The 22,741-nt window shown below is 36.9% G+C and overlaps 1 long non-coding RNA gene across 2 annotated transcripts in view; it reads left to right on the top strand.

The window, feature by feature from the left end:
* Window positions 1-5,210: 5,210 nt before the first annotated feature.
* LOC118907069 (uncharacterized) overlaps window positions 5,211-22,741 on the top strand; it is a 36,123-nt gene continuing 18,592 nt past the window's right edge. The window contains exon 1 of one of the 2 annotated variants that reach the window (XR_008997248.1): window positions 5,211-5,287. This is a non-coding gene — a long non-coding RNA (uncharacterized LOC118907069). The other variant, XR_008997246.1, reaches the window with a different exon arrangement.

The following is a 22,741-nucleotide window of genomic DNA, read 5'->3' as shown; positions in this document are numbered from 1 at the left end:
TGAGTTTCTTGTAGGCAGCATATAGATGGGTCTTGCTTTTTTATTCATTCTATTACTCTGTGTGTTTTGATTGGTGCATTCAGTCCATTAACATTTAGGGTGACTATTGAAAGATATGTACTTATTGCCATTGCAGGCTTTAAATTCGTGGTTACCAAAGGTTCCAGGTTAGCCTCTTTAGTATCTTACTGCCTAACTTAGCTCGCTTATTGAGCTGTTATATACACTGTCTGGAGATTCTTTTCTTCGCTCCCTTCTTATTCCTCCTCCTCTATTCTTCATATGTTGGGAGTTTTGTTCTGTGCTCTTTCTAGGAGTGCTCCCATGTAGAGCAGTCCCTGTAAGATGTCCTGTAGAGGTGGTTTGTGGGAAGCAAATTCCCTCAGCTTTTGTTTGTCTGGGAATTGTTTAATCTCACTGTCATATTTGAGTGATAGTCGTGCTTGATACAGTGTCCTTGGTTCAAGGCCCTTCTGTTTCATTGCATTTAATATGTCATGCCATTCTCTTCTGGCCTGTAGGGTTTCTGTCGAGAAGTCTGATGTTAGCCTGATGGGTTTTCCTTTATAGGTGACCTTTTTCTCTCTAGCTGCCTTTAAAACTCTTTCCTTGTCCTTGATCTTTGCCATTTTAATTATTATGTGTCTTGGTGTTGTCCTCCTTGGATCCTTTCTGTTGGGATTTCTGTGTATTTCCGTGGTCTGTTCAATTATTTCCTCCCCAGATTGGGGAAGTTTTCAGCAATTATTTCTTCCAAGATACTTTCCATCTCTTTTCCTCTCTCTTCTTCTTCTGGGACCCCTATAATATGCATATTGTTCCTTTTGGATTGGTCACACAGTTCTCTTAATATTGTTTCATTCCTGGAGATCCTTTTGTCTCTCTCTATGTCAGCTTCTATGTGTTCCTGTTCTCTGGTTTCAATTCCGTCAATGGCGTCTTGCATCCTATCCATTCTGCTTATAAACCCTTCCAGAGTTTGTTTCATTTCTGCGATCTCCTTACTGGCATCTGTGATCTCCCTCCGGACTTCATCCCATTTCTCTTGCGTATTTCTCTGCATCTCTGTCAGCATGTTTATGATTCTTATTTTGAATTCTTTGTCAGGAGGACTGGTTAGGTCTGTCTCCTTCTCTGGTGTTGTCTCTGTGATCTTTGTCTGCCTGTAGCTTTGCCTTTTCATGGTGATAGGAATAGTCTGCAGAGCTGGGACGAGTGTCGGCTGGAAGGACTTCCTTTCTTGTTGGTTTGTGGCCCTCCTCTCCTGGGAGAACAGCGACCTCTAGTGGCTTGTGCTGCGCAGCTGCGCACAGACAGGGTTTCTGCTTCCTGCCCGGCTGCTATGGAGTTAATCTCCGCTGTTGCTGTGGGCGTGGCCTGGCTCAGCCACTGCTCCAAAATGGTGGAGTCGCGTTGGAGGGGGAGCGGCCGGGAGGCTATTTATCTCCATAAGGGGCCTTTGAGCTCCCTGCAGCCCAGGGGATTAGGGTGCCCAGAGATCCCCGGATTCTCTACCTCTGGATTAAGTGTCCCACCCTGCCCCTTTAAGACTTCCAAAAACACCCACCAAAACAAAACAACGACCACAAAAAAAAAAAAAAATTTTTTTAATTAAAATAATAAAAATAAAAAATGGCCTCTCGTTTTTCTTTATTCTCTGGCGCCAGCCTCAGGCATCTGCTCACCGGTCTTGCTGCCCTGTTTCCCTAGTATTGGGGTCCCTATCCCTTTAAGACTTCCAAAAAGCGCTTGCCAAAACAAAACAGAAAAAAAAAAAAATGGCCACTCACTTTTCGTATGTCCTCCAGCGCCAGGCCTCCGGTACCCGCTCACTGTTCTTGCTGCACTGTTTCCCTAGTATCCAGGGGCCCCCGTGCATGCACTGTGTCTGCGCTCTGGCCCGGATGGCTGGGGCTGGGTGTTCAGCAGTCCTGGGCTCCGTCTCCCTCCCGCACTGCCTACTCTTCTCCCGCCGGGAGCTGGGGGGAGGGGCGCTCGGGTCCCGCCGGGTTGGGGCTTGTATCTTACCCCCTTTAGGAGGCACTGGGTTCTCGCAGGTCTGGATGTGGTCTGGATGTTGTCCTGTGTCCTCTGGTCTTTATTCTAGGAAGAGTTGTCTTTGTTATATTTTCATAGAAATATGTGGTTTTGGGAGGAGATTTCCGCTGCTCTACTCACGCCGCCATCTTGGCTCCCAATCATTAAGATTACATGTTAATGCACATTTTACCTTTTTTTAAAAGGTGGGTTTTAGGGGAACTGTGCTTAGGACTCTAGAGGACAGTGAGTCCAATGGCTTCCTTTTACAGATGAGAAAACTGATAACCACAGTAGAAATAACAAAGGTTTCCTCCTGATATCACAATGATACCAGACATGTACCCATATCTAGTGACTCCCCAACAGGTATTTTGCTTTGGTTTGTTTTTACAGTACCAGCTGTTGTCCTAGCTTTGTAGATCTCCCTTGATTTATACTCCAAAAATGATTCTGATTATTAAATTTTAATATCATAAAAAGATAACATTTAATGGCCAAATAGATAACTCCTCAGCTTACAAACATACATCAAAGTTTCCATCAGTGGTGAAATAGAGTGTGTGGGTGTCCATGGAAGAGAGGCAGTGGAGAAGAATGTGATAAAAGTGGTATGAAACAAAGAAAGTCCTGTAAGCTGGAAATATGGTCCAGTGATAGGCAAATGTCAGCCACCCACACAGATGTTTGGTGTCATGGAGGTCAAGGAGGAGATAATTCAGCGGATGACCAAGCATGTGGGCAGGCAAGCAGCTAGGGTTCGGTGCCCAGATTGGCAGTGGAACTCTTAGTTGTTAGGCAGCCAAACCAGAGTTACAGTGTCAGGAGTCAAAAATAGCAACTAGTCAGTGAAGGACTGGAGATCTGGGTTGCTTATCCAGAATGAAGAGACTTCTCCTCTTACTTTCTGCAGACTATGCTAGTCTGTGGGACCCCTAAATTTGATTCTGAACCAGGGGCAACTCTTCTGGTCTCTTAACTCCAGACAGTGACGATGACAGTGGCTGCTGACTGGGACAGTACACCTGAGCTCTTTGAGGAAAGAGTTTTATTGAGTTCTGAAGACAGCTCAGGATTCAAAGGGAATCTTGGCTCATCAGGGATCAGGCACAGAGAAGACTGGAGGACTGACCAGTGGACTTCCTCACTCAGGGTTTAACTCTGACCCCTTAGAAGAGCATGTGGGGCACTCGTGGAGCTGGTTCTGACTCAGGGTGAGACAGTCAGAGTGTGGTGCTTGGAAAATCATCTCATGTGTGTCTGGACTGCTTCTTTTTTTGACTTCTCAATGACCATGGCAGTATCTGCTTCCTGTGGACCCAAGGCTATGGGAGACCAGCAGCAGGTCAAGAGACAAACTGGCAACTTGCATTCATATTCAGGTTTGAGCTTCTGAAACCCAGAATTGCCAAACTGTAAGAGAAACCTTCTTCCTACAGGTCTTAAATCCTACTCAACTCCAAACATTTCCTAGGCATAGAAGTCCCCACTGCAAAGCATGAGCCTGAGCAAACCAAACACAGGGAGTCTCCCGGCCCTTCTAGTCCTAGACAAAATTGAGACAGTTACTTCTCCAGGTGTGAATACGAGACAGTCTGTATAGTTACTTATTAACCCTGGCAGCACCCTCGGGGCCCCTCAAAGCACAAGTGGATTTCTACTGTTGTTTAAATTGCAACCTTGGGCCTTGTGTCAGACAGCAAGCCAAGGAAGGTGGAGTATTTTATTAAATAAAAGAAAGCTTGAAACATACCACAAAGTTTCTCTGCTTCAGCTGTTAATTTTAGAGTCTTTAATGTTTAATAATTAATGGGTATGGATACAATTGATCATTTTAAGTCTTTGTTTATTTGCACAGATTTTAAAAGCAATCAACTCAGCTGCCTGTCTATTGACCTTGTTGGTAAATGTTTCTGGTCAGTGACCTGGGAGCAGTCTGACGCATTCACAATAGAACCTTCCTCTTTAGATTGTTAAGTGGTTTTTTAGGAAAATATATTTGGAATCACTCACTGTTACTAGGATAATATTGGGCTTGAATTCAGGCAGGCCTCTCAAGAGGAATTTTAGGAAGAAAAAGGATGCCTTTTTAGAGTAACCTCTTAGTACTGTTATTTTTGGTTCTGGAATATTCAACACACATTTCAAGAACCTATTATTGAGATAGGCTACGAGAATTAAATGACAAAACTGATGCATGAAGTGCTTAGCTGAGTGCTCAAAACAAAGTGGCTGATCTATATGTTAAGACACATAATAAGGTAATACATATTTAAGTAGAAATTTTGGAAAATTCAGATAACATCCAAGATAATCAAATCACCAATAATCTCATGCCACGAAGATAATCCCTGTAAACATGCAGCAATTTTTCCTGGGGTAATTAATTATTGTAATAATGATAGAAATATAAATTATATTTTCCAGTTGTTTTGTGGATACTGAGATAGCCACTCCTAAGGGATTTGGTGTAAAGAGTAATGAATTAAAGTTGGAGGATTAAGCTTTTAGCCTAATTCTTCAGTGACCTAGCTTTCTGACTTTGACAGATTCTCTCAAGATTCTGTAGTGTTCATTTTCACCTCTACAAATGTACAAGTAGAATTAGGTAATCGCTAATGGCTTCCTCCACTAAAAATGAACATTAAAAACAAAAGTCCTATTACCCTCTTTTCTCCAACTTTTCTACCACCATTTTCATCCTAATATGCAGAGATATAGAAAGGATTAAATCAGCTAATGTAAAAATTGTGATTAAAAAATATTATAATTCTTACATTTATATTGATTTGTGATCCTGTATATATAGCTATAAATACATACACATACATGCAAGCGTGCACACACTCATATTCTTGGTAGTACTAATCACCAATAGGTCAAAAAGATATTCAAATAAAAGACCTGACAGTTTTAGAATCAGCTAAACCCTTGTTTTGTCTTGTCAGTGAAAAATTGGTGAGCTGTGCCTGCTCAAGCGCTGAGCTAAGGTCTAAGCACCCTGTAGGAGACAAGAAAAAGAGTAAGTGATTTACAGATAAGGCCGGGAGCCTTGGCACCAGGAACTATTGTTTCCTTAGCTCGAGTCCCTGGGAGAGGAGTGTGCCTCCACGGGCACAAAGTGTTCCCCAAACAATGTCAGACACACGCCAAATTGAAGCTTCGCCAGGTCCCAGCTACCCAGCTGAATTCCTGCGTGCCGCCCATGGGCACGCACAAAAGGCAGCCCCAGGTTACCGCAGCCTCTCAGGTAGGGACCAAAGCTGCTATTTGTCATCATTAAGGGACTGGGCCATTCTTCCTTCTCCTGTCCTCTAATCACTGGCAGGGAAACTTGCCTGGAAAAAATAGTGGGACAAAGAACAACTCAAAGTTCTGGACTTAGGTAAGAGTGAACTCCCTTCTCTCAGCTGCTTCTGTGTCAGGAAACTGCCAAATTCTCCTACCTATCCTCTGTGTCAGCTTGAGTTATATGTTTTTCTAAATAGCTATATATAAATATTAATAGAGTAATTGTTTTCTGAATATGAAAGTAATGCTTATCATTGTAAATCATTTAGAAAATCTGAAGAGACAAAGAGAAATTAAGAAGCTTTCATAATTCATAAGACAGATATGGCCACAGGGATCATTCTGTTATATGTAATTCTGATCATTTTCTGTATTGTGAAGTACATACATGTAGCTTGTACAACAAGTGAGTAGCTGTGAAAAATCACTGTTCTCCATAATTGGTAACACACTGAATATAATATTTTGTATTTCTTTCAACAACATATCATGGACATATTTGCAGTCATTGAGTACTTGTAAAAGTATAAAAATAATATTTTTCAGGGTTGTTATAAGTATTAAATAAATAAATGCCAAATTTCCTACAATGGCACCTGACAAGTAGTCATCTCTAATTGAATGCTAACGTCATTAAAATCTATTCAATATGAATCAATACGAAATTATTTTTCTGTTTAAATACTCAAAACTATGCAACAAAATTCTGTCTTCAAAGGGGACAAGGGAAAAGAGTTTTGCTGAAGTTCACAGGACTAAAAATCAGTGGTCTTTGAGTTGGTTGACAGTTCCTTCAGTCCTCTCCTATAGAGTGGGCCAGATTATACTCTGCAAAATCCAGTGGCAGAGAAACCACTAAATTTGAGAGCATAGCCCATACTATTTGTCTGGCAGTTTTAGTCATTAGAAACTCCTATTTAATGTCAAGATCATATTGTGTCATTGCATCAACTTAGTGATCCTAGTTCAAGATGTTTAACAATATAAAAAAGTCTAACTTTCTTTGCTCAGGACCATTGTGCAGGCAATGCAGAACTGAAGCTATATGCCCCCATGTTCTCATAGAGAGGACTCTTTTATGTTCTGGGTGACTTACTTATATTTAGGTAGCCTAAGAGCTGCAAATTGTTGACTCAAATTAGACTTAGTGTTGCCAGAGGTCAAAATTTTCTAAAAATGGCATCAACCTTGTTAACAATATTGGACAAATCATATATAGCATGATTAGCTCTATGGGACCAGAGGAAGAAAGAACATATTTTGAAAGCCCATGATTAAAAAGAGGTGGAGCACCACATAGATGTATGAGTCTCTAAATCACATAAAAGATGTTTAACAACATGCTCACCTCTGACCCATGGCTAAGGGAATAAGCTGCTGTTACCTGGCAGCAAGAGGCTCTGGGAAGGTTTAAATGAAATAAGAAAATACGGATGTCATTTTCCAGCCTTTCACTCTATTCAACAACCATTACTGTCTGAATGTCCTAAGCAGTGTAATTGGAGGTTTTATATATGCAATGCTGTTTCATTATTAATTTCATTTAATTCTCAGAGAAATCATGCATTTTAAAGAGAAGGCAAGATGAGAAAGATGATAGCCAATTATTTAACTTTTAAAATAACTTTCCCTTGAAATACATAGCTAAAAAGTGGCAGTGCTGATTTTTCAAAGTTAATTGCATTATGCCAAGGCTAGAATAATTCTGCAAATTTAAAACTAGTGTTGCATATATGCTATCATTCTATTTATGCACACAAACACACACACACACACACACACACACACCCCACTCTGAAAACATCAAAAAGACAAAGGCATATCTTCTCATCTTGATATTCCATTGGCTTTTTAAGTGTTCTCCTTGCCCAAGGTAACTGCTTCTTTTAATACATCCTCTGGCAAGATTGAGCTTTCCAAGGCTTAGGTCTGATCATAACTATTCCCTGCTTAAACAAGAAAACAAATTCAGTGGATTATTTTTGTCTTTAGAAAAAAAAATCCAGATTTCACTGATTAGAATTCAACTCTATGGCTATTTAATCTGGCCCAACCTAGCATTGAATTGGCAGCTCAGAGCAGTCCACGGTCCTCACTTGAGTCACGGCATCTTCCCATCCCCCCTATAATTCATCCAAGTAGGGCTACTCAACACTCCCCAAACGTGGTATTTGCCTCCAGGTTTTTGCTCATACTACTGGCTTAGGGCTATTGCCACCTATTTTAATCCTGCATACTTGTATCATAAACTATTTCCTTGGCTATATCTTCTCCATGATCCCATTCAAAAAGAATTATTTTTCCTTTCTACTCTTATACCACTGCAATTTACACTTCTATCATAACATGAATTTCATTTTTCCTTATAAGCTCTTCAAGGTGAGAGAGTACTTAAAAATGAGTCACCAGAAGTTTAAAGAAAATAAGATTTGGTCCCTACTTTCTAGGAGCTAACAGTCTGGTGTCAGCAAGGCTCTAGGCCCTTCATCTTCACTTCAGTCAGAACAACTCATTTTATCTGCTTATTTATTTCTACTTCTGTGGTATTCTGCAGTTTCACCATAATGCATCTGCATTCTTGTTCTTTATTTATCTTTCTTAGGACTTATGTGTCCTATCTTAGTCTAAAGACTCATCAGGTCGTTTTCTAATTCTGAAAAGTTCTCAGTTGTTATCTCTTTAAAGATTCCTTCCAACATTGCTTCTAATTCCCAGTGGAAGTTAGTATCTTAGAAATGTTAAAAATTAATAAAGTATTAAAAATGGCATTAACTATTGGGTACATTCTCTATTTACTGCTTTCTCTTTTATGCGATCTATTCAGCTATGAACTGCTAGTGCACAATGTGCCCTGTGTATACTGTTTATTCCAAGCTTTTTAAAAGAATATTTATCTAGCAAAGTAATAAATGTCCCACAAAATGTTAGACACCAAGCTTAACACATAAAATCCAAACACTGCCTTAAATTCCCTTCTTGGTACCACCCACCTAGTATCCGAAGAATGAATTAAACATCCAAGTATAGTTACACAATTTAACATGTTCAGAAATTTTAGTTTTTCATTATTGAGTTTTAGCCACAGAATTCTAACAGCTGTCAGTAGTTTAAACTTATTAGTTATTTCAAAACTGTCAGAGCCAACTCCAGCTGTTGATGGATTGTCCATCATGGACAGTTTCAATACCTTCTACATCAGGAAGTCTGATCACTCAGTGAGGTGGAGGACATGGAACTGGACGGGCTGTCTGACTGAGTACAGTACTGTTCATGCAATGTTCTATTAAGTGCTCAAAAAATTCAAACTCCAACAAATAGACCATTTTTACCCCAACTATTATATGAAATCAACAGGATTTTACATGATGATATAACCACTACATATAGGGCCTTTACATAATGGTGAAAATTTACTTCAGTTAGTACTCAACCTAGATGTTTTCTTCCCAGCAAAAGCAATATAACATTTCATAAATTTTTCTTAGGATGAACCAAAACAGCCAACTTACAAATAATATATTAACAGATTCAGAGATATATAAGTTCTTACGGCATTCAGTGGAATCAATTGACTTCGTTTATTCTAAAATCCAGAAAATAAAAATATTCCATTTCCTTTGCTCCTTTGAGTTAGAGGTGACCACAAAACCCTCATTTGGATGAGATGCAAGAAGAAGTTTCTGGGCTAGTTTCTAAGGACTTTATAAAAAAATTAGATATTAGGATATCTTTGTCAGTTCACCTCTCAGCTTTTCTGCTTTTTTTTTCTTCCTGGAGAGCAGTTGTGTTGCTAGGAGTGTGCCAACCATATTGTGATTATGAAATGAAAGCCACACGCCATTGACAGCAGACCAGGATAGCCTAGATTGCTGATATACATCTTGAGCAGCTGTCTCAGCCATGAACCCTTAAATAGTGCCTGTCTGTTATAGCCTTTGCTAGTTATTAATTTTCTGTCAATATAATTGTGACTGATATCAGTCCCACCATTCAGGCATCATTAATAGCTGTGTTCTTCTTCACAGTGAGACATATATCAGAGGTTCTGAAACTATCCTAGTTCAAAGAAGTGGTTGATGTATCAGTAATTTCTTCAAAATGCTCCAGACTAAAGAAATAACTTGCAGTTCTGTTTATTAAGTAGTTAGATCCAAACAGTTTAACTGTGGTAGTTCATGTGATATCAGTGTTTCCATCAAATATGTAAACTAGCCCACTATACTGTTATGAATGGGTGGCAGTGTCCCAGAGCACTTAGGTGAAAAATTTGGAAACCATGTTCTGTTTTGCTTCCCTAGAACAGAAAAGCAGACAGGAAATAAATTAAGTCTGGTTGCCTGGAGTGGGGCAGGGGGGATCAGGTGGAAAGAGGCACAAAGAAACATTTTAGAGTAATATCTTTATCCTGATAATAGTGCAGCTTACACAAGCTTCAAAAATAATAAGATTCATGATATTGTGTGCAGAAATTACTGAAATCTATTACTTGAAAGTACACTTATGGTGGTAGTCAGGAATGACTGCTGAAGAAGATGATAGGACCCCAAACTGCAAAGCACACAAATCTACCGTTCGCTCAAGGGAAAGGGAACAGCTGGGACAGCATTACAGTAAGGATGCGCCATACAAAGACTTCCCAGCAGGAGGTCCCGAGAGCCCAGGCAAGAGTTCTGATTGTGTGTAAGGGCTGCGGGGATGCTTTCTGCCTTAGATCGGGAATCACCAATGTATGCACAGAACACCTTAGAGCCATGGAGTCCATGATGGGGTCTTAACCAAGGTTTCTTATATTCTGCTGGCCGCATGGGTGTATTCTTGCTAGGTAGTCAGCCCCAATGGCAGAAAATGCTCTGGAGGGGGAGGGTGTCCTCACTGAAAACAGGTAAACATGATCTATCTACTATTGTTAATTAAATAATGCTAATAAACTGGTACAAACCATCCTCAAACTCCTTGAACTCATGGTTACAAAGTGATACTATTAATAGACATATTTCATGCCTCGATTAAACCCCAGTTACTTGTAGTTTGGGCATGCATAAATATTTCTACACAGTTACTTCAGAAACACAGCTCAGGGAAATTCTAGACCTGCTGGAATTAACCTTTACAGAATAAATAATATCTTAGTTAACCAAAAACAACAAACAGAGATTGTGAACTGTCAATCACTATACAAACATAATGAATTTTGTATGGTAGTACTTGCTTTGCACTATTCTATGGTACTAGAGAATGGTGACACCATGCTAATGTTTTGTTTATCACTCGGTCTTTGACTCTATCTTGAATTGAATCTCTTTGTAGAGTAAGGGATATATTGAGCAAGTTGATGGGTTACTCTTAAATATTAATTTTTTTGTTGTTATCATTAATCTACAATTACATGAAGAACATTATGCTTACTAGGCTCGCCCCTTCACCAAGTCCCCCCTCCACACCCCATTACAGTCACTGTCCATCAGCATAGTAAGATGCTGTAGAATCACTACTTGTCTTCACTGTGTTGCACAGTCTCCCCATGCCCCCCCCCCAATACTATATATGCTAATCGTAATGCCCTCTTTCTTTTTCCCCGCCCTTATGCCTCCCTTCCCACCCATCCTCCCTAGTTCCTTTCCCTTTGGTAACTGTTAGTCCATTCTTGGGTTCTGTGATTCTGCTGCCGTTTTGTTCCTTCGGTTTTTCTTTGTTCTTATACTCCACAGATGAGTGAAATCATTTGGTACTTGTCTTTCTCCGCCTGGCTTATTTCACTGAGCATAATACCCTCTAGCTCCATCCATGTTGTTGCAAATGGTAGGATTTGTTTTCTCCTTATGGCTGAATAATATTCCATTGTATATATGCACCACATCTTCTTTATGCATTCATCTACTGATGGACACTTAGGTTGCTTCCATTTCTTGGCTATTGTAAATAGTGCTGCAATAAACATAGGGGTGCGTCTGTCTTTTTCAAACTGGGCTGCTGCATTCTTAGAGTAAACTCCTAGAAGTGGAATTCCTGGGTCAAATGGTATTTCTATTTTGAGCTTTTTGAGGAAGCTCCATACTGCTTTCCACAATGGTTGAACTAATTTACATTCCCGCCAGCAGTGTAGGAGGGTTCCCCTTTCTCCACAACCTCGCCAAAATTTGTTGTTGTCTGTCTTTTGGATGGTGACGATCCTTACTGATGTGAGGTGATATCTCATTGTGGTTTTAATTTGCATTTCTCTGATGACTAGCGATGTGGAGCATCTTTTCATGTGTCTGTTGGCCATCTGAATTTCTTCTTTGGAGAACTGTCTGTTCAGCAACTCTGCCCAATTTTTAATTGAATTATTTGCTTTTTGTTTGTTGAGGTGTGTGAGCTCTTTATATATTTTGGATGTCAACCCTTTATCGGATCTGTCATTTATGAATATATTCTCCCATACTGTAGGATGCCTTTTTGTTCTATTGATGGTGTCCTTTGCTGTACAGAAGCTTTTCAGCTTGATATAGTCCCACTTGTTCATTTTTGCTTTTGTTTTCCTTGCCTGGGGAGCTATGTTCATGAAGAAGTCGCTCATGTTTATGTCCAAGAGATTTTTGCCTATGTTTTTTTCTAGGAGTTTTATGGTTTCATGACTTACATTCACATCTTTTATCCATTTTGAATTTACTTTTGTGTATGGGGTTAGACAGTGATTCAGTTTCATTCTCTTACATGTAGCTGTCCAGTTTTGCCAGCACCATCTGTTGAAGAGACTATCATTTCCCCATTTTATGTTAAATATTAATTTTATCCTTGGTAAAATAAGAAAACAATCCCTGATTGAGAAAGAAAATGTATGTAAATGCATAAATGTATGTAAAGCACTGGGCATATGGAGGCATTTGATAAATGTTATTATAGGGATGGCTCCATAAGCATGCCAACTGTGAAGTCAATATAGGGCCCCAAGCTCAGAATGCCCACTATTCATTTTAATGCTGTCACTATCTTTTAAATCTTGATATAATTGGATATATGAACTTTGAACTCATGTATTATGAGTGATATCCTATTGATATATCGTGTTGATAATACCCTGTGAGCACAGAATTTTGATGGACCTAAAGTACATGGGATTTCACCAAGATTCAAAGTGCATGTAAGAAAAATGTGCTATGTCTACAACTGACTAAGAGTGGTACTGACAACTCCAAGGAACCATGCTTTCAAATGGACCAAAATTTGCTTTGAATAAATAAAGCAGGCCATTTTGTTCTAAAAAACATGAATAACTAAGGAGCTCTGTCATATCTTTTCTAACTCATGTTACTTCCCTGTATTAGCCATTCATTTGCACTAAAAATTATGACATAGAAGGAAAGGGAAAGATAGGCAACTCATAAGTCCTTTGCATTTTGATCCTTCCTAAATCATCAGTAAACTGAAAAGAGATCATGTAGGCAGAATATGCAAGAATCAAGAAGTGAAGTACAAGCAGTTGAGTTAGCTTTGTGTAGTGTTTCACTATTCTGGCAAGAATGAAATATTTATGCATGCATGAACTACAAATTATGAATTGCATAATTCCAGTGATTCTACATACAATTTAAATGCTCTTATATTTCATTAAAATTGGCATTGTGCAATCTAAATATGTACAGTAAAATGTACACTAATATTTAAAATTTTTAATTTTTCTTTAATTAAAATGACACAATGTCAAATGAAAAACACCATGACAAATCATGAGAAAAAACATGGAAGAAAAGAAAATGCTAGTCCTTTAGTGACACTTTTCCCCTGCTTTTCTAAATCACATTTTCATTTTGCACTCAGCACTGTAAATAATGTAGCAGGCCCTGGGTAATTAATATTATTGCAGCAAGTGCTCTAAATATGATAGCTACCTCATGATGTGGATGAATGAGTACTTGGATTCCTACAAACACAAGATCAAAAAGACACATTGATTCAATCTACATATCTCTTACTTATTTCTTGAGGGTAATTGAAAAATAGAATAGAAAAAGAAATAGTGAATATTGCTTCAGCTAAATTCTGAAAGAAAAGACTGCATGAGTAAATGTCAATAGTTTATTTCGTAACTAAACCTGAAAGGTGGGTATTGGCTTGCAAGTACGTTCTGGGAAATGGAAACCTGGGTGATTTCATGTTTCCTTGGTGACAGGTCTTTCTTTTCAGATATATTGTCTTTGTAAAGGCGGAGTTGAAAGCTTTGGGTGCTATTTCCTCATTCTGTTGGCTTCAGCTTCTTTCACAGTACCAACGATTTGGAGGTCAGATGCGAAATGGTAGTAAGATAACATTAAAGTCTGAAAACTTGCATCAAAATACACTTGAAGAAATCATTCAATGTATGTCCTTTATACATTTAATGACTTAAATATTATATTGCAGCTTGAGGTCACTGTTTTAGAAAAATAGAATATTCTAGATATGTTTTTTTATCTTTATAAAAAAAATTAATAACCTAGAGTGGATAGCTTCTTTTTCCTAACATGGCAAGAATCTTAGATGTATTGAACAAGCATTGTATTCTCTTTAATACAGGTATTGGAATCGTCAGCTTTTTTTTCTAGTAGACAATTTCTGATTTAAAAAAAAAATTTTGAGGAGACACTGAAGTGTAATCTCCATGTCACTTTGTAAATATATATATGCAGGGACAGCTGAGCATTTGGGCCAGAAAACAAACATGGGCATAGCCTGGGTAGAATCTCACAGACATAACGCTTTGTCCTTGGAATGGCCATCTGAGACTTTGAAAGAGGAGAGGGGTTCAGAGAGGGAGGAAGCCTAACAAAATATCGTACTGCCAAATGAGAGGGGCTTTTGGGGGGTACTCATATGAAGGGATGGGATATCCGGGTTTCTGAGAATCAGCCAAAATGCTCAATGAATTTAAATGTAAAAGTAACTCAAATTCCAAGAAATGTAGTCACATAAATGCTTAAAAAAGAAATAGAATGTGAATGATTTTCCACTCAGAATTTAGTTCTTTAAAGTCATGAAATTCTTTTAGCAATAGTACTAAGTGTTCCTTCATCCAAGATAACAATGATAGAATCCTCTAAAAGGTAAGAAAAAATTAATACTGTTATACTTAGCTTCTTTTATAAAGACATTTTCAGAGTAAAACTACTTAAAAACAATTATGTTTTCTTTTCGTTTTGATGAAAGACAAAGTAAAAGATTTTCCTATTACATTATTTGAGCTAATACACCTACTGGCATAAAATAAAGAGTATGCTGACATAACATGTTTCTTTTCTTCTTTCCTCCCTTTTATTCTTCTTTCCTTCTCTATTTGGGGATGCAGATCTCTTTGAGATACTTGATTTCATTTCCTAAAGATATATGTCTAGAGGTGGGATTGCCAGATCATATGGTAATTCTATTTTTAGGTACTTCTGGGGGACAATTTTTGCAGACATTCCAAGAGTTGTCACCACCTACTTCCATCAATTGCACCACCTTTTGTTACCACACAGATGGATACCAGCTATTATCATCTACAGAACTCTGAAAAGGGAACCACTAGAGGTACTAAACACAGTATCAGCCCCATCCAAATGCTGGGACATTGTCATCATCAACTAAAGCTAAAGAATAGAAGCAACTTTGCATTCCATTCAGGAAATGGAAGAATGTGTCTGACTTTTTTTTGTACTCTGAATCCAATGGTGTATCTCTTATAAAAAGATAGAAAAAGAGACAGATACAGAAAGACACAGAAGGAAAGCCATGTGAAGATAAAGACAGAGATGAGAGTGATGCATCTACAAGGCAAGAGACACCAAGAATTACTGAACCTACTGGAAGTTATGAAAGAGAAATGGAACAGACTGTCCCACAGAGGCTCCAGAAAGCACCGACCCTGCCAACACCTTGATTTTGGACTTCTGAACTCCAGAGCTGTGGGAGAACAGATTTCTGTTGTTTTAAGCCATCAAGTTTGTGGTGATTTGTTATGACAGCCCAATGAAGGTAATACATATGGCTAGTTACACTTGTTAAATGCCTTGAAGACCATTATTTTCATTCACTCAAAAGAGTCATTTCAGGCAGTTATTGTCTTGGTTTTACAGGTGAGAAAGCAGAAACCTGAGTGGCGTGTTGACTTTCCTAAAACAGTAGTGAGGTATTTGGAGACCCAGCCCAGTGGGACTTCCTAGCTATTGAGAACCATTCGCTTACTTAGCAAGTATTACCAAGTTCAGCCTTTGTTCCAGATGTTGTGCTTTTTTACTGGGAAGAGATGAAGATCATAAAATTGATGAACATACTCTCCTTGCCAGCAGTTTGCTCACAGTTTATGTCATGACATACAGGAAATAACATAAGCTTTATAAAGCAGTAAAGTGATGCAGAAATATTTTCCAGTTATTGTGGGACAGAGAGGACTGGGTAATATCGTGAGCTGTGGCTCCAGGATACCTCAGCAGTAAGTCAAAGAAACAGAGCAAAGGGCCTAAACTGATCTAGTTCTAACAATGGTTATTATGTGTAAAATGCTATAAAGTTTGAAAAACACTTTCACATAATTATCTCATTTGCAATAAGTGAGAGTAAGTGTAATTAATGACTGACTCATAGATGAGGGTCTGGGACTCAGTAATAAGCCTGGGAACTGAACTTGTGTCCATCTATACTAATATTTACTGTATCATACCAAACTTCCCGGAAATTTCCATACAGTAAATAACTTACATTTCCTTTATTTTCTCTTTCATATTAATATCATTAGAACATTGCATCTTACACTCTTCCATGTGAGCACTAATCACAGTTATGCTTAAATAATTGTGTACTAATTAATTTTTTTTCTGTAGGAGGATTCAATTCACTATCACATGCTACATTTAGTTATCACGTTTCTTTAGTTTTCCTTTATGGGCTTTAATTCTTCAGCATCTTTTTCCTTTATTGGTGTGACACTTTTTGAAGAATGTGAGCCATTTATTTTTTAGAATGTCTTTCAGTTTGGGTTCATCTAGTATTTGGATTAGGCTCACGCTGATGTGCATTTCGGCAGAAATACCGCAGGTGTGATATTGGGTTTGTCTCAGTGCATCATATCAGGAGACATCTAGCAATGAGTTCATCTACTATCAGTCAGATCTTGGTTCTGAAAAAATATTCTCCATTAAAAAGAACCAGAGATCCTTGCAGGAATGCCTAATTCCAAAGCTGGGTCTGAAAATACTCAAATAACCTGGAAAATTTTCTATGCTAGAAGACAAGGAAGTTCTTAAAGAATCATGATTATAAGATGAAAGGATATAAAATCCAGCTTAAACAGACTCTCAATGAACAATTCTGTGAAAATCTGAGCATTAAACTAAGGAATAATATGATAAAAATAATAATTAATTAATAATAATTATATTAAAAATGAGCTATACACTGTTGATAAGAATCTACAAATCCTTTAAGCATAAATAAATAAATGGAGGAAACAGAAGTGTTTTTTTTCAAATAATATATGTGGAATAATTTTTTTTTAAATAAAAGTTATGAGGCCCATTAATCTATCTGGTTCATTTACACCTATCCATAGCAACTATACACAGTAAATACTTACTACATAGTTATTTGCTATATCAGAAGTTGAATGAATAAATGAATGAGAGAACAATAGATTATTACTATGATTTCATTTCTGAAAACTATTGTGATCCTGACCAAAACATCTTAAATTTTTAGGACAGTTACCCACATGTAAAATACCAGCTGATGATATCTTAGCACTTGAAAGCAGGATTCTAGATCAGATATCCTCTTTATATGCCTTCTAGATTTTTGAGTCTGTATAATCCAGTTTGTGTCAATCTTGAAGATACTTTAGATTAGGCCATAACTATTCCCTGAAACTTTCTATTATTATAGTAAAATATTCAAGACATAAATTAATTTTAACCAGTATTTTGTACAATGTTTATTTAGGTGTAATTGAGATACACCTGTTGCTGTAATTCATTGTTACATTTTCCATTATAATAGAAACCAGTTTCATATTTATATTTCACACTGATCATTAAGTTCTGAATTCATGTAAGTTTGGCCAACAATATTCATATTTCATTACATTCTCCATGAAGAATACTGAACTGCTATTAATGTCATTTATAATTAAAGATTTAGGATTATAGGAAACAGTACAAGTGGGGGCATTGAAAGGCTTAAAAAATGTATTCATCTGAGGCAGTTCTGGTCACTTTACATGCTGACCTCTACACTGCAAGCCATGTAGAATTCATTATATTTTGTAAAATATCTACTGCCTTTCATATCTTACACAACATTAAAGAATGAAAGGGTGACTCATTATATGGATTATTACAAAAGGGAAAATACATGAGTTGAATTTCCAAGGTAACTAAGAAAGTCAAAGTTGAAGACATGATAAATAACTACTAGTGAGGAATGTTTGAGTAGCAAAGACCAGAAACTAAATTTAATCTAACTTAAAATAAAATTAAAATTTATTGTAAGGGTAGTGAAATGTCTCATGGAACTCATGGATTAGCTGGTGTCTGGACCTTGAAAACAACTGAATCCAAGGAATTTAATATTATTAGAAATATTTGTCTATATTGGGGTTTCTCTCTCATCTGTTTCTCTCTTTTTCTCTGTCTTCTCCGTATTTCTGGTACTTATGGTAGGAAACACAGTTGCTACGTTCAATTCCTGAGCTTTCAATCTTAGATCCACCAGGTGCCTACCCGTAGACTGAATGTGTCTTGGAGAATATAGACTTGGTGTACAAACTGGCTTCACTTCCTATATCCATTTGGATGGAAGAGAAGAGCAGGCAACTTCCCCCCAAACGTGCTCAGTATCATTCCCCAAAATACCAGCAATTATTGAGGGCACATAATGTTCCAGGTACTTTATGTCCAATAAATCTGTGAAGCAGTTGTTATCCAGTTGTCAGATGAGGAAATAAAAGCTCTGAGAAAGTACATGAACTGCTCATGGCACTTAGTGGGTACTGGAACCATCATTTGAACTCATATTTATTTGATTCTAAACAACTGTTTATGTCTTTCCTGATTAAATATAAAGTATTCACATTTTCATTAAAAGATAAATTAAGAGAAGGACTAATAAACACTTAGATAATTGAGGTGTAAGAGATTATAAGGGACATAGAAACTTACTTGTGTTCTATTTAAATACTTATTTGGATTTCAAGTTCTGGCTATAATGAAATTAACTGGGATTAGATTTAACTCTCACATCTTAAGAAGGTTCGAAACTGGGTAAAATATATAAAACACAATTTTTAAACATTGGACAACACACAACACATAACTATGGTCTTATAGAGAAAGAAAACAAATAAGAGTGAGCATGGAATCATACAAACTGGAACACATTACACATCATAGGACAGGGAGAGTGCATTAGGATTTTTCAGAGAAACAGAACCAATAGCATGTATATGCATACAGAAAGAGATTTAATTTAAGGAATTGTTTCTTTATCATGCAGGCTGGCAAGCCCAAATTCTGCAGTATCGGCAGGGGAACTGGAGACTCAAGGGGAAAGCCAATGTTTCAGTGCAGGCCCTAAGACTCTCTGCTCCAGGGTTCCCTGTGGCTGGGGAAATCAATCTTTTTCTTAATTGAGGCCTTTGACTGATTAGATGAGGCCCACCCACATTATACAAGGGAATTTACACAACCCAGTGCCCTCCAATTTAAGTGTTAATGTTAACACAGAACTATAAACTCCCAGGAAATAAGTAGGAGAAAACCTAAATGACTTTGATTTTGGCAATATCTTTTTAGATATAATGCCCAAAAGACACAAGTGATGGAAGAAATAATAAGCTTGACATCTTTAAAATTAAAAATTTCTGCACTGTTACAGACATTGCTAAAAGAATAAAAAGACACAGACTAAGAAAAAATATCTGCAAAAGACATATCTGATAATTTAACATTGTTTAAAACATACAAAGATAACTTAAACTTTAACAATAAGAAAATGACCTGATTTAATAATGGAACAAAGACCTTAACAAATACCTCACCTCAGAAGATATGCAGAGGACAAATAAGCATATGAAGAGATGTTCCATATTACATATCATCAAGGAAATGAAAATTAAAACAATTGGGTACTATTACATATGTATGTAGAATGGCCAAAATCTAGAACACTGATGACACCAAATGCTGGTGAGAATGTGAAGTACAAAGAACTTCATTAAGTGATGGTGAGGTTGAAAAATAGTATAGCCACTTTGGGAGATAGATTGGTAGTTTCTAACAAAATGAAACATTTTCCCACTGACTGTACAACCCAGCAGTTCCATTCTTTAGTATATCCTCAAAGGAGTTAAAAATTTACAACCATACAAATACCTGTACATGGATGTTTATGGTACCTTTATCATACTTGCCTAAACTGGGGAGGAGTGTTTCAAAAGAAGACACAGGTAGAGCAATGGGCTTAAGTCAGGAGCACACCTGGCGTATTTAAAGAGTAGCAAGAAGGCTTTCGGGGCTCCATAGCATGAGTAAGGAAGAATAATAGTAAGAGATGAGATCAGAGGGGAAAATATGGGAGAAGGTTCAGATTTTGCATAGTCACTGAAGCAATAAAAGAACATCTGCTTTTATTTTGAGTAAAATTGAAATTGGGGACTATTGTCAAGAGCAGATGATTGATAAGCCTGACAATATTTTATAATGATCACTCTGGCTACTAGGTTGAAAATGGACTGTATTTGAACAAAACATGATGCAGGGAAAACAGCTAATGGTTATCACAGTAATCTAGGCAAGAGATAATGTTCACTAGGATCAGGTTGATAGTAGTACAAGTAGAAAGAAGTGGTCATGTGCAAGATAAATTTGAAGGTAGAGGCAATGGGATTTCCTATAGAATAAATGTGAGATATGAGATAAAGACAGGAATCAGCAATGTCTTCAGTGTTTTTTGCCTGACCAAATAAATAGATGGAGTTGCTGCCAATTAAGATGGAAAAAGCTGAAGGTGGCGCACCTGTGGGGCTTAGGACTAATAGTTCATTTGAGCATGTCAAGCCGTGAGCTAGTATTATCTAAGTGGAGATGTTAAGGACAGGTGGATACACAAAGTCTGAACTTGGGAAACACATTTGGTGATCATCAGCATGAAGAGAGTACTCAAATCCATATGACAATATGAGGCCGTCAAGAGAGTGAGTGAAGACAGAGAAGAAAAAGGATCAAGGACTGAGCCCTGGGTTTATTCCCCATTAATCAATCTGGGAAAGAGTAAGCATCATCTAATGAGACTGAGAAAAAAGTGACCTGTGAGCCAAGAGGAAAACCAAGATATTGAGATATGAGCATTATTAGGGAATATACAGCTAATATTCTCTTTGGGAACCTTAACATGGTCTCTTGTCATTTCCTGAAGATTTTTATTCTGAGCAGAGAGCTGTGGCTTATGTTTTACAAGAAAGGTCACAAGCTATGGAGGTGAAGGACCTGGATTAAAGTAGAAAAAAAAAACTATCTTTAGCCAATTACATGATTCTGGTCAACTTATTTATATGCATTTAGACCTCCATTATTCAACTGCAAAATGAATATATAAAATGTGTGCAAACAATAAATTTCATTTTTTATATGTTTTAATATTTTTATTACCCTATCTCTTTAAATTTCCCTACCTACTATGAACAAGTCTAATGATTTCTCATATTTCAGTTTGTCTGCAGTAGTAGGAAAAACACGTGGATAATATGTTCTATTATTTTTCAATACAGGATAAACTAGGGAAACTGTGCTTTCTCTTTCTTATTTATCAGAAGAAACTAAATAAGAGTTTTGGCTTTTTAACCCAAAGGCTTGGATCTTTAGTTCTTATCTATTCTGGCATATTAATACTTTCTATAGTTTGTAACAGGCTTTTCTCTTTTGTTTCAAATGGAAATCAACCTACTGTTGTGAAACAGTCACAGACCTAGATTTCTAAATTCCCCAAAGTCTGATATTATGTTAACATCCTGTAAATCACTAACTTTTAATAGCCTTAGAAAAGTGCTTCCCCAGAGAGAAAAAGATATAAAGTACCAGTGGCAAGAGATCTGAAATCATCCTTTTAAATCAGTTACCCAGTGATTTGGTGTGGTCCTATTTAATTTACAATAAATAGAATTCTGTGTCCTTAAAGAGTTGGTAATCAAAGTTCTCTCCTCCCCTCTTTCAACTTTCATGCCCTACATAAACAAAACCATAATATCTTTCTTTCAAATCTCATATGTTGGAGCTTTACCTATCCTTTAATGTCTAACAAATAACCACTCTTCCTATGTAAACTTTCTCAACTCAATCAGTTGGAAATCTCTGATTCTTACCATCTTGTAATTATTTTTATAAATTGATTTTCTTAGACAAGCTTATTAAGTATTCAAGGATAGAAAGTAAGCCTTGTGCATTACACTTAAACTTAATAGTTACCCCAAAATATGTGTTGATTCAATAGCCCAATACAAATAATTTTTTTTGTCAAGTCCCATGGAATATTCACCATGACAGACCATATCCAGGGCTACAAAACAAAGTTTAACAAATTTAAAACTAATTTAAGTTCCTACCTCAGAAAAGTAGAAAAAGAATAACAAAATATACCCAGTGCAAGAAGAAAGAAAATAATAAAGGTACAAACAGAAATCAATGTAGCTGAAAATGGGAAAACAATAGAGAACATCGGTAAAACAGGAAGATGGTTCTTTGGGGAAAAAACAACAAAATTGATAAGGCTCTACTAAGACTGACAAAGAAAAAACTAGCAAAGACACAAATTACCAATATCAAGAATAAAGATCTTATAGCCATCAAAAAGAAAATCTCACGCACTTTACCAAAAAAAAAAGAAAAATCCTAGAACTACTAAATGAGTTCAACAAGGTTTCAGGATGCATAAATAAGACAAAAAAATCTATCATATGTTTATAATAAAAACAAACATGTGGGAATCAAAATTAAAAATACAATATCATTTAAAATTGATCTAAAGAAAATTAAATTCTTAGGTATAAATGTAATAGTGTATATAGAGGACTTGTATCCTAAGAATTAAAAAATGTTGATGAAAGAAATCAAAGACCTTCATGGATTGTAACACAACATTGTGAACATATCAGTTCTCTCTAAGTTGTTCTACAGGTTCAAGGCAATCCTATAAAAAAAATGTGTTGAAGACATACTTGATGGTTAGGCACTTTATATACTGTGTCTGTATACAGAGATTGACATTTTATATATACTTATAGACAAACTTTCACGATTTAACCTTTCAATTTGGTATTATTGAATGTATTTTCCCGTTTCACACTGGTAAATCCTAAAAATTATTTAATTTTAAATTTTTGCTAGGTTGAGGGTTGATGAAACATCATTTGGGATTAAATAGCCTGTAGATGTTG

This window comes from Manis pentadactyla, chromosome 1 (genome assembly GCF_030020395.1).
Source record: "Manis pentadactyla isolate mManPen7 chromosome 1, mManPen7.hap1, whole genome shotgun sequence".
Classification (NCBI taxonomy): domain Eukaryota; kingdom Metazoa; phylum Chordata; class Mammalia; order Pholidota; family Manidae; genus Manis; species Manis pentadactyla.
This window is presented reverse-complemented; position numbering and strand designations above follow the sequence as displayed.